A 12583-nucleotide genomic window follows, 5' to 3' on the forward strand; every position below is an offset into this window, starting at 1 on the left:
AGTCAAGGCTCCAGCACCGGAAAATGTGTCACAACTGAGGTCGTTCCTCGGGCTGGTGAACTACTACCATAAGTTCTTGCCGAATTTGTCTACCGTACTACACCCACTGAACACCCTACTGCAAACGGGGGTACCATGGAAGTGGAGTGACGAATGTAAACGAGCTTTCCAGAAGAGCAAAGCATTGATCACATCGAAAGAGGTGTTGGCTCATTTCAACCTAGCACTACCAATTCGGTTGGCGTGTGATGCATCACCCTATGGCATTGGAGCGGTGCTGTCGCACAAATTCCCGGACGGCTCGGACAGGCCAGTAGCCTTTGCGTCTCGGTCACTAACCTCAGCCGAGCGTAACTACGCCCAGATTGACAGGGAGGCCCTCAGCCTAGTGTGGGGAGTGAAAAAGGTCAATCACTATCTGCACGGGCAGAAGTTCACCTTGCTGACTGACCACCAACCACTTGTCTCCATCTTTAATCCAAAGAAGGGCGTTCCGGTGATGACTGCGCAACGGCTACAAAGATGGTCCCTTTTTCTAGGGGCGCACCAATATATCGTGTATAAGGGCACGAAACAGCATGGAAACTGTTGTGTATGTACCTTTAAGAGAATAACTGGTCTCAGACTGCAGTACCGGCAGTGACCACCCCTGTATAAAAGGCGCTAGTAAGCCTCTGTAGTTTCAGTTCCCCAATTGACTCCTTTCAGTAAAGACTTGTTTTGTTCAACTCCTGCTGTCCGTGTCTCAATCATACATGGACATAATACTGGCGACGAGCAGATACGAACTTACCTACAGTCTGCACCACCTCCTGGGATCCATTCCTGCAGCGAAGTGAGCAGAGGTCGAGGCCAGAAGGAAGAAAGAAGCAGTAGAAATGGGCGTCGACTGGGCATCCGCCCCTGAGTTAGCGGAGTTGAAGATTGCTGGAGAAGCTGTCGAAAGCGGGGCCTGGTTCCTGTCAACGGTGCTTCAGCTAATCGGGCTGGTGGCAGGTAGTACACTGATCCTTCCTGGGCTGCGGCGGTCGCGAACTCGAGCGGGTTGCTTGCAACGGGGCCAAGCAGCGTTGTCGGGAAGAGGAGAGAGAGAGGGTGGAGCACACAGGGCGCGGCCGGTGCTATGAAGCCGGGCTGCGTAAAGACCCGAGAAGAGGGAGGCAAGAGTCCCGCAGGGTTGTTCCACGACGGGAAAATAATAAAAAAAGAAATATTAAACGCGCAGGAAACCGCGAGGAGCTGCAGGTTGCAACGGAAACCGTGGGAAGCAGCGCTAGCAACAGCGGGGAAGAAGGCAAAAGTGCGGGAGGCACCATCTTAATCAGCGGGGAAGAAGGGAAAGTGCGGGAGGTGTCATTTTGTTAAATCGGGGAAGAAGGCAAAGCGCGGGAGGTGCCATTTTAGATTTTCAAGATGCCGAAGACTGGCTGTATCACTGCCTTTGATAATACAATAGAGGACTGGACCACGTATGTGGAAAGAGTCGAGGTATATTGCGAGGCAAACGAAATAGCCGATGAGAAAAAGGCATCGGTATTGCTAAACTTAATGGGCGCTAGAACGTACGGCCTATTGCGGGACCTGATTACTCCAGTCAAACCGAAGGCGAAGAGTTTTAACGAAATTGTTGCTGTCCTATAGGAACACTTAAACCCTGCACCGCTGTTGATAGCCGAAATATTTAAATTCCACAGGAGAACTCAGCATAAAGATGAGAGCAATGCTGAGTACCTTACGGAACTATGCAAGCTATCAAAGCACTGCCAGTTCGGAGCAGGACTGGCAGATACACTACGGGACAAATTTGTCTGTGGACTCCTGAGGGAAGGAACACAGAAGAAGTTACTCTCAGAGAAAGAGCTGACGCTAGATAAGGCTTTCAGCATGGCAGTATCATACGAAGCAGCAGCCAGGGGAGCTGCGGAAATTCAACAAAAGCCACAGGAATACGGCACCCACGGTGGTGTCTCAGGGGTGCCAGAGGGTGCAAGGTCTCGTAAGGAGACTGTGTCCTCCCACCCGTCTGGGTATGCCACGTAGGCGTACTGGGGGTTGGCGTGCAGGAGGACCACCCTCTCGACCAGGTGGTCCATTTTATGGGCCCTCACATGCTTTCGCAGTAAGACGGGCCCCGGAGAAGTCAGCCAAGTTGGCAGCGTGGTTCCTGTAGTCGATTTCCTGGGGAAAACAAACATTCGTTCATGGGGGGTGGCGTTAATGGCAGTGCAAAGCAGTGACCGGATGGAATGCAGCGCTGCCGGGAAGACTTCCTGCCAGCGAGAGGTTGGGAGGCCCTTAGACTTTAAGGCTAAGAGAACGGCCTTCCAGACAGTCGCGTTCTCTCTTTCCACCTGGCCGTTCCCTCAGGGGTTGTAGCTGGTGGTCCTGCTTGCAGCGATACCTCTCGCTAATAGGAACTGGCGAAGTTCCTCGCTCATGAAGGAGGAGCCCCGGTCGGTATGTATATAGTTCGGGAACCCGAACAAGGCGAAGAGGTCGTTCAGGCATTTGATGACCGTGGTGCTGGTCATGTCTGGGCAGGGGAAGGCAAAGGGGAAACGGGAGTACACATCAATGATGTTGAGGAAGTACACATTACGGTCAGATGACGGGAGGGGCCCCTTAAAATCGATGCTCAAGCGCTCGAAGGGGCGGGTGGCCTTGTTCAGGCTTGCTCTGTCCGGCCTAAAAAAATGCGGTTTGCATTCGGCACAGGTTTGGCAGTTCCTGGTCATGGTCCTGACCTCCTCGATGGAGTATGGCAGGTTGCGGGCCTTAATGAAGTGGTAAAGTCTGGTGACCCCGGGGTGGCAGAGGTCGTTGTGGAGGGTCTACAGTCTATCAGTTTGCACGTTGGCGCATGTACTTCGTGATAGAGCATCTGGGGGTTCGTTCAGTTTACCAGGCCGGTACAAGATACCATAATCATAGGTGGAGAGCTCGATTCTCCACCTCAAGATCTTGTCGTTCTTGATTTTGCCCCTCAGCTTGTTATTAAACATAAAAGCGACCGAACGCTGGTCGGTGAGGAGGGTAAATCGTTTGCCTGCCAGGTAATGCCTCCAGCGTCATACAGCCTCCACGATCGCCTGGGCCTCCTTCTCGACCGAAGAGTGTCGGATCTCAGGGCCCTGGAGGGTCCTTGAGAAGAAGGCCACCGGTCTCCCCTCCTGGTTGAGGGTTGCGGCTAGGGCGAAGTCGGATGCATCGCTCTCCACTTGGAAAGGGATAGACTCATCCACCGCGTGCATTGTGGCCTTAGCAATGTCTCCCTTAATGAGGGAGAAGGCTGCGCATGCTTCTGCCATCAGGGGGAAGGAGGTGGACTTCATGAGGGGTCTGGCTTTGTCCGCATAATTTGGCACCCATTGGGCATAGTAGGCGAAGAGCCCCAGGGTTCTCTTCAGCGCCTTTGGACAGTGGGGGAGGGGAAGCTCCATGAGGGGGCGCATTCTTTCGGGGTCGGGGCCAATGACTCCGTTCTCTACTACGCAGCCGAGGATGGCAAGGCGCGAGGTGTTAAACACACATTTCTCCTTATTGTAGGTGAGGTTCAGCCGTTGGGCCGTACGGAGGAATCTTTCCAGATTAACATCATGGTCCTGCCGGTCGCGGCCACAGATGGTGACGTTATCTAGATAGGGGAACGTGGCGTGCAGCCCGTTCTGGTCAACCATCCGGTCCATCTCCCTTTGGAAGACCGAAACCCCATTGGTGATGCCGAAGGGAACCCTAAGGAAGTGGTAGAGGCGGCCGTTCGCCTCGAAGGCTGTATACTGGCGGTCCTCAGGGCGGATAGGGAGTTGGTGATAGGCCGACTTAAGGTCGATGGTGGAGAATACCCGGTACTGTGCAATCTGATTGACCATATCAGATATGCGGGGAAGGGGGTATGCGTCCAGCTGGGTGTACCGGTTTATGGTTTGGCTGTAGTCGATGACTAGGCGGTTTTTATCGCCGGTCTTAACGACTACGACCTGGGCACGCCAGGGGCTGTTGCTCCTCTCGATGATGCCCTCCTTCAGGAGACGCTGCACCTCACAGCTAATAAAAGCTCTGTCCCCGGCGCTGTACCGCCTGCTCTTGGTGGCGACGGGTTTACAGTCGCGGGTGAGGTTAGCGATCAGGGAGGGGGGTGGGACCTTGAGGGTGGATAGGCCGCAGGCGGTATGCTGTGGGCGGTTTAAAGGCTGCTGGTTGTTGACTGTGAGTGGGGGGAGGGGTCCACCGTATGCCAAAGTGACACTTTGCAGGTGGGATTGGAAGTCCAGCCCTAGTAGGACGGCAGCGCAGAGCTGGGGCAGGACGAGGAGTTTAAAATTTTTATACTCCGTGCCCCTAACCGACAGGGTCACAATACAGTAGCCGCTGATGTCTGTAGAATGGGACCTCAATGCCATCGAGATCCGGTTGCGCGTTGGCCGGACAGTGAGGGAGTAGTGGCTCACCGTGTCTGGATGGATGAAACTCTCCGTGCTTCCGCTGTCGAACAGGCAGGTTGTGGCGTGGCCATTTACTTTGATGTCCATCATGGACTTGGACAGGTGATGCGGGCGAGCTTGGTCCAGTGTGATGGAGGCTAGTGTATGGCTGAGCGAGCTGCTGTAGTCTGCGGGTGAGGCGGTGGTCGGGTCTGGCGACAAGGTGGCGGTCGACTGTGGTGGACAAAATGGCGGCGCCCACGAGGTTGAATAAGATGGCTGCCCCCACAACTCACATGAGGCATTGCTGGTGTTGGTTGCCTTGATCAAAGATGGCCGCCCCATGACTCACACGAGGGGATACTGACATCTGTGGCCTGGATGAAAGATGGCCACCCCCACAATTCGCATGAGGCACTGCTGGCGTCTGTTGTTCTCCCCCTGCAGGCCTTAGCGAAGTGGCCTTTCTTCTGGCAATGGGAGCAAGTCGCGTTTCTCGCAGGGCAGCGCGTCCTCGGGTGTTTCGCCTGGCCACAGAAGAAGCAGCCGGCGGCCCGATCGCGGGGGTCCGATATTGCAGCCGGTACCGGGGGTGGCGGTCCCGATCGGTTCTGGGACACTGACGCTGAGGTAGGTCCCGGAGGCGGCGTTGCGAGGGGTATTGCAGCCGGGGTCGGGCCGGAGTCATAGGGTCGCGCAGTACAGTACCTGGAATACGCCTCGAGGTCCCAATGGGCCACTTCCAGGGAGCGGGCGAGGGCTGCAGCTGTGTTCAGGTCGAGGTCCTTTGATTCGAGCAGTCTTTGCCGTGAGTAGTCGGACCGAAGGCCTTTCATGAAGGCATCGCGGATATTCCCTTCAGTATTTTCTGCAGCTGTTACAGCTTTAAAGTCACAGTCCCTGCCGAGTGTTTGTAGCGCCCGTAAAAATTCATCTACAGACTCTCCTGGCTGTTGCGGGCGGGATCTTAGGAGGTGTCTGGCATACATAGAATTTACCGGGCTCCGGTACTGTGGTGTATGTGCCTTTAAGAGCAATTGTGGTGTATGTGCCTTTAAGAGCCCCAGGTGTGCGTAATGCCGGTAATTGCCACTTGGGCTATATAAGCCTGTGTATATCCTTTAGAAACCCCCCCAGACTTGCTTAGTAAATACCTATGAACCAACTCCTGTCTTCAGTGTCTTTATCTACACACGGACACTACAGTGGCGACGAAGTGGAAACGGACTTACCTGCAATTCGGCAGCACCTCAAGGACATCGATTCCTCCAGCGTCCAGAAGACTCAAGGAAGTAATAGAAACTGTGGTTTCACCAGCTGGCCAAGCTGGTGGCAGGTACTGCGCTAATCATTCCTGGGCGTCAGGCTGGGGCTCCAGCGGCGGGCTCTACAGCTGAGACAGGCAGCGAAATCGGAGGCAAGCAATAACGGACTGGGAAGGTGCACTCGGGAGACGGCCGGCGCGGCAAGCAGGTCAGCGTTTAGACCTCCATCGGGAACGAGTCTCCAACAGTGAATAAACGGAAACCACAGTAAAGCAGCGTTGTTATCGGTAGCAGCGGCGGGAAAGCGCAGGAAGCGCCATATCGTTGCTACAGGGAGAAAAAAAAAGCGCGGGAAGCGCCATATCTTTTTTGAAATGCCTAAGTCTGGTAATATTGATGCTTTTGATAATGAAACAGAGCCTAACTTTGGCAATATTGATGTTTTTGATAACAAGATAGAGGGTTGGTCCACATATGTAGAAAGAGTGGAGGTGTTTTGCACCACAAATGGAATAGAAGATGAAAAAAAAGCTTCAGTGCTTCTGGATCTAATGGGCGCAGAAACATACAAGCTGTTACGCAACTTAATCACTCCAGCCGAACCGATGGACAAGAATTTTGAGGAGATTGTTGATACCCTACACTGCCAATTCGAGGCAGGACTGGCAGGTTCTCTGCAAGACAAATTCATCTGCGATCCCCTAAGTATAGAAACACAAAAAAAGGTATCTTCTGGAAAAGATTTAACACTGGACAAGGCTTTCAGTGCAATAGGAGCGGCAAAGATACAGCAAAGGCCACAGGACTTTGGCACCCATGAAATGACACGGGGTTTCGAGAGATGTTATCGCTGCGGCAGATCCAACCATGACCAGAGGGATTGCTGGTTCAAAGAAAAATCATGCAGGCGATGCGGAAAGATGGGACACATTCCACGTGTATGCCGATCTGAAAATAAAAAATCCACTAACGGGAAAAGACTCAATAAGGAAAAGCACAGAAAGGTACAAATGATGACGGACAGTAGCTCCAAAGACCAGAAGAGCGATAGCGACTCCGGGAACAAGAGACTAAGCTCTCTCAAATTACATAATGTAATTGCCAATGAAGATTACCAGACCATTTGGGTTACCCTCATAATAGCAGGGTCCCCAGTTAAAATGGAGCTAGATACAGGATCAGCTCTAACCGTAATAAATCGACGAGATTACGAGAGGCTATTTTCGAATATACCTCTAAAAGACACATCCATTATCTTAAAAACATATACGGGGCAGAAAGTATACCCCAAAGGAAAAATAAAGGTGCCTGTGGTATACAACGGCAAAGAAATACAAAAGTTGTATTTATACATTCTACAAGATGGTGGTCCACCGTTGTTGGGACGTGAATGGATAAGGAAGATACGTTTAGACTGGCACTCCATTCAGGCACTGACGGTGACCAGTAAGGAAAAAAACAATGATGACATCATACCTGAACGATTAAGACATCTTGGCCAACGCCAAAGAAGTGTTTCAAGAGAAACTAGGAACCTTGAAAGGCATCACCGCCTCAATGAAAGTGGAAGATGCAGCAATTCCAAAAATTTTTAAGGCAAGACCGGTGCCATACGCAATACGTCCAGCAGTCGAGGCAGAGCTGGAGAATTTGGAAAAGGCAGGCGTATTATCCAAAATAGATTGGAGCGAATGGGCAACACCCATCATTCCAGTCATGAAAAAAGCATTGAAAAATAACTCTGAGGAACAGAGAAAAATTCGCATCTGTGGGGACTTTAAGGTGACTGTAAACCCGGTCCTTCACATGGTACAGTATCCTCTTCCGAGGATAGAAGATATTTTCGCCTCACTATCCGGAGGAAAACGTTTCACAAAAATTGACTTGGCACAGGCATATCTACAGACGGAGGTTGAGGAGACCTCTAAAAAGTATCTCACAATAAACACACACAAAGGCCTGTACCAGTACAATCGACTGGTTTTTGGAGTAGCATCAGCTCCAGCTATCTGGCAAAGAGCTATGGAGCAAGTCCTGCAAGGGATTCCGGGGACTCAGTGTTACCTAGACGACATCCTTATAACAGGAGAAAACGACAACGAGCACCTTGCCAATTTGGAGCAGGTGCTCACTAGGCTGAAAGAACGGGGCCTACGTGCAAATCGCCCCAAGTGCGAATTTTTCCAAAATCAGATATCATATTGTGGCCACATAATTAATAAGGAAGGGTTGCATAAGTCACCTGACAAAATTAAAGCAGTTATAAAAGCCCCAGCACCTGAAAATGTTTCACAATTGAGGTCATTCCTGGGATTAATAAATTACTATCATAAATTTTTACCGAACTTATCAACTATTCTACACCCTCTTAATGATCTTCTACACACAGGAGTGATTTGGAAATGGAACGAAGACTGTAAACGTGCCTTCCATAAATGTAAAGACTTAATCACATCCGAGAAAGTTTTGGCTCATTACAACCCATCACTACCAATCAGACTGGCGTGCGATGCATCCCCTTACGGCATAGGAGCGGTATTGTCCCATAGATTCCCTGATGGCTCGGAACGGCCGATAGCTTTTGCGTCACGCTCATTGAACTCAGCTGAGCGTAACTATTCCCAGATAGACAGGGAAGCACTCAGCCTGGTATGGGGAGTGAAGAAATTCAACCATTACCTACACGGACAAAAATTTACCTTGCTGACTGACCATCAACCCCTCATCTCCATATTCAACCCTAAGAAAGGTGTCCCCATTATGACGGCACAAAGACTACAGAGGTGGTCCCTTTTTCTAGGGGCACACCAATACAACATTGAATACAAAGGGTCAAAACAGCATGGGAATGCTGACGGTTTATCGCGCCTGTCGTTGCCAACGATAGAAGAGGCACCTACAGTAGACCCAGTAGAGATATTCCACTCTACCATAGTGGAATGTCTACCGGTGACAAATTCTGCCATTGAAAGGGAGACCAGAAATGACCCTACTCTCTCACGGGTCTACGATTTAACAATGAAGGGATGGCCAGCGCATGGCGAACCACTGTTGCCAGCATTCTCGCAAAGAAGAAAACAGCTGTCAGTGTGCCGAGGAACCTTGATGTGTGGATCCAGAGTGGTGATTCCACCCAAACTCCAGGATAAAGTGCTAAAGGAGCTTCACGAGGGGCATCTGGGTGTAGTGAAAATGAACAATCTAGCTAGGGCGTTTGTATGGTGGCCAGGTATCGATGGAGACATCGAAGGCATGACCAAGAGCTGCCTAGGATGCCAGAAGGTCCAAAATGCTCCGCCACAGGCCCCTCTACATCCATGGGAGTGGCCCTCATCTCCCTGGCAAAGGGTGCATATCGACTTTGCTGGTCCATTTATGGACTCAATGTTCTTAATCACAGTTGATGCACACTCCAAGTGGCCGGAGGTAATAAAGATGTCCTCCACCACCACGGAAAAAACCATCACAGTATTAAGGACCATATGTGCCAGGAATGGGCTGCCGGAACAGATATGTTCTGATAATGGACCGCAATTTGTGTCCGAAGAATTCAGAAAGTTCTTAAAGAACAATGGGGTAAAGCACTACACGTCCGCCCCATATCATCCCGCCACCAATGGATTGGCTGAAAGGTTTGTCCAGACCTTTAAGAAGGCCATAAAGGCCATGGGTAATGAAGACATAAAACTTCAGCACAAGGTGGATAACTTCTTATTTGCATATAGGAATGCAACACATATGGTTACAAACCAAACTCCCGCCATGATGTTCTACAATAGAAACCTAAGATGCCGGCTGGATTTGGTCAAGCCCAACATCCGAAGGGACGTGGAGAACCGGCAGTTTCAGGGCATGAATGAAAGGCCAACTAGGGCCTTCCAGATAGGCCAACCGGTTTTGGCCCGGGACTACCGTACCGAGAAATGGCAGCCTGGAACTATCTGCACACGACTAGGACCACTGATGTATACCGTGGACATCAGAGAAAGCATAATAAGGCGCCATGCTGACCAAATCATCAAGTCATCCGAAAAGGGACAACCTACACCACCACGCTATACATCTAACGATGAAGTAGAGATACCCATATCTACCTCCGATCCGGTGATACTGGAACCCGATGAACCCGACACTGGCCTTCAAGCCGAATCAGCCTTGCCAGAAGAACCTACTACACCACCAGAAACTACTACACCCCCGAGGCGTTATCCGGACCGAGTCAGGAAGCCTCCTGAGAGACTAACTTATAATTAATTAATACAGCAATGTATATTATTTTGCATATAACATGTAATTAATAATTACTTAAAATATGATGTACTAGTTAGCTAGAAGGGGAGGAATTGTGGTGTATGTGCCTTTAAGAGCAATTGTGGTGTATGTGCCTTTAAGAGCCCCAGGTGTGCGTAATGCCGGTAATTGCCACTTGGGCTATATAAGCCTGTGTATTGTGTATATCCTTTAGAACCCCCCCCCAGACTTGCTTAGTAAATACCTATGAACCAACTCCTGTCTTCAGTGTCTTTATCTACACACGGACACTACAGGTACTGCTGTTTCAGCAGGTTGATGGTGGCCTCGTATGTAGTAAGGTCCTGTATGAGTGCGAATGCTTTAGGGCTCACTTGGGCGGTCAGCACTCTTAGTTTGGATCTCTGAGGCACGCGGGATTCTCCCAGGTAGGATTCGAAACAGCTCAGCCAGTGTTTGAAGTCGAGGGCTGAGTTTGCTGCCTGTGGGTTTAGATCCAGGTACGGTGGTCGGAGGGCTCGCAGCCAGGCCGGCTGCTGTGGCTGTTGTAGCTGGGCGTCTGACTGGTCTGACGGTTCGTTAGACATTTTTAAAATTTAGCCAATAAAATTGATATACCTATCAATTCATCCAATGAAAAGCGACGAGTTAAGAAAGTAACTATAGGTTTTTATTGGCTAAATAACAGAGCCCACCCTCGTGGGCGATCGGATCCAACAAGGAGGAATACCAGCCAGTCGACCACCTTTATACCTGGGCAAATAGGCGGAGCTATGGGCGGAGTCAGCAGTGGTCAGCCCAGGTATAACAGCGTGGCAAGAGGCGACCTCGTGTAGTGATACAACAGTGTAAACAGTGATAACCATAGTGTAATGATATAACAGTGATAACCATAGTGTAATGGTAGTGAACGATAAAAGTGGTTTACCACAGCCACGACTACTGGGTCTGTGAAGAGTTAAATGTTGCTCAGATAAAATCACAATCATCCATCGCAAAAGAGCACTTACTCCCGAAACAGTCTATATTGAGGAAACTTCTCAAAGAGACAGTGCCCTCTTGCAACTTTTGATCTTCTGTTTTTCCACTGTAGCTTTTTAATTTGAAGCTCCACCAGGGTCCATCATTGCAGATTGATGCTTGCTGCCCGTCGGGGAATTGAACGCCGGCCTCCCACGTAACAAGCGGAGATATTTCACTTTATTTAACGAGCAATTGACGGAAGACAGTGCTTTGCAGTCACTGCAAAAGTGCAGAGCAAGAATGGCGCTGTGAACAGACCTGGGCACATTCACCACACCCAGAGGGAGGAGTGAGCAAGGAGCGGGAAACAAAGAGCGAGAGAGACAGAGAGAAGCAGAAAGAGAGACACAGAGAGACACACAGACAGACAGAGAGACAGGGAGAGAGACAAAGAAAGAGAGACACAAAGATGGAGAGGACAAAGAGAGAGAGAGAGAGACAGACAGACAGTCCGTAACCCTGTTAATCTCTTTCTCTCTGTCACTCTCTCCCTCCTCCAGGCCCCACACAAAAGGGAGAGGGAAACAGGGAGAGAGAGAGCTCTATACTAACGAGGAACTGGTGCAGGAAGTTGTTATACAGTTCTTCATATGACAGTAAATCTTTCAAAATGATTTTCAATCATTTTTTTCTGTCCTCATTTTCCAAGGAGGATTTTAAGAAGTTGTAGAATGGTTTAAAATTAGAGATGTTAAAAATGCTGCTTCCCCGTCGGGGAATTGAACCCTGGTCCTGCCACTTGATAGGCGGGGATACTCAGCACTATACTAACAGAGGACCTGACGGATGGGGAATCTGTCATAGCAAGAATCGAGCTGTGAACAGAGCTGGACTGAGTGAGAAAGGCATAGAGAGACAGAAAGAGACAAAGAGAGAGAGAATGAGAGGGAGAGCGAGAGACAGATAGTGTGACAGAGAGGGGTAGAGACTGAATTCTCTTTCTCCTTGTTAGTTAATAGTGACAGAGAGAGAGAAAAATGCAGATTCAGCAGATGCCAAAATAGCACTTTTGAAGAATTACAGTTAAATATGAGTGAGACAGAGGAAGAGACATAGGGAGAACCTGTCGGGGAATTGAAACCTCACCACTATACTATCAAGGACCAGAAGGAGGCCACTCAGCTCGTCGTGCCTGGGCTGTCTCTTTGAAAGAGCTGTCGTGCTCAGTCCCACCCCCCGCTTTTTGTCCGTAACCCTGTTAATCTCTATCTCTCTGTCACTCTCTCCCTCCTCCGCGCCCCACACAAAAGGGAGAGGGAAACAGAGAGAGAGAGAGAGAGCTCTATACTACCGAGGAACTGGTGCAGGAAGTAGTTATACAGTTCTTCATATGCCAGTAAATCCTTTAAAATAATTTTAGTTGATTTTTTTCTGTTCTACTTTTCCAAGGAGGTTTTTAAGGAGTTGCCCAAAGGTTTAAAATTTGTAATATTAAAATCATCCTCCACCATCAGGGAATTGAACCCCGGTTTTCTGCATGACAGGCGGGGATACTCACCACTATACTAACGAGGAACTAATGAATGCCAAGAATATCAGAACACGAATCGACCTGTGAACAGACCTGGGCAGAGTGGGACGTAGAGAGAGAGAGAAAGGCAGAGAACGGCAGAGCGACAGAGA

Source organism: Somniosus microcephalus, chromosome 4 (genome assembly GCF_052327205.1).
Source record: "Somniosus microcephalus isolate GS21.2 chromosome 4, FLI_Smic_1.0, whole genome shotgun sequence".
NCBI classification, from domain to species: Eukaryota; Metazoa; Chordata; class Chondrichthyes; order Squaliformes; family Somniosidae; genus Somniosus; species Somniosus microcephalus.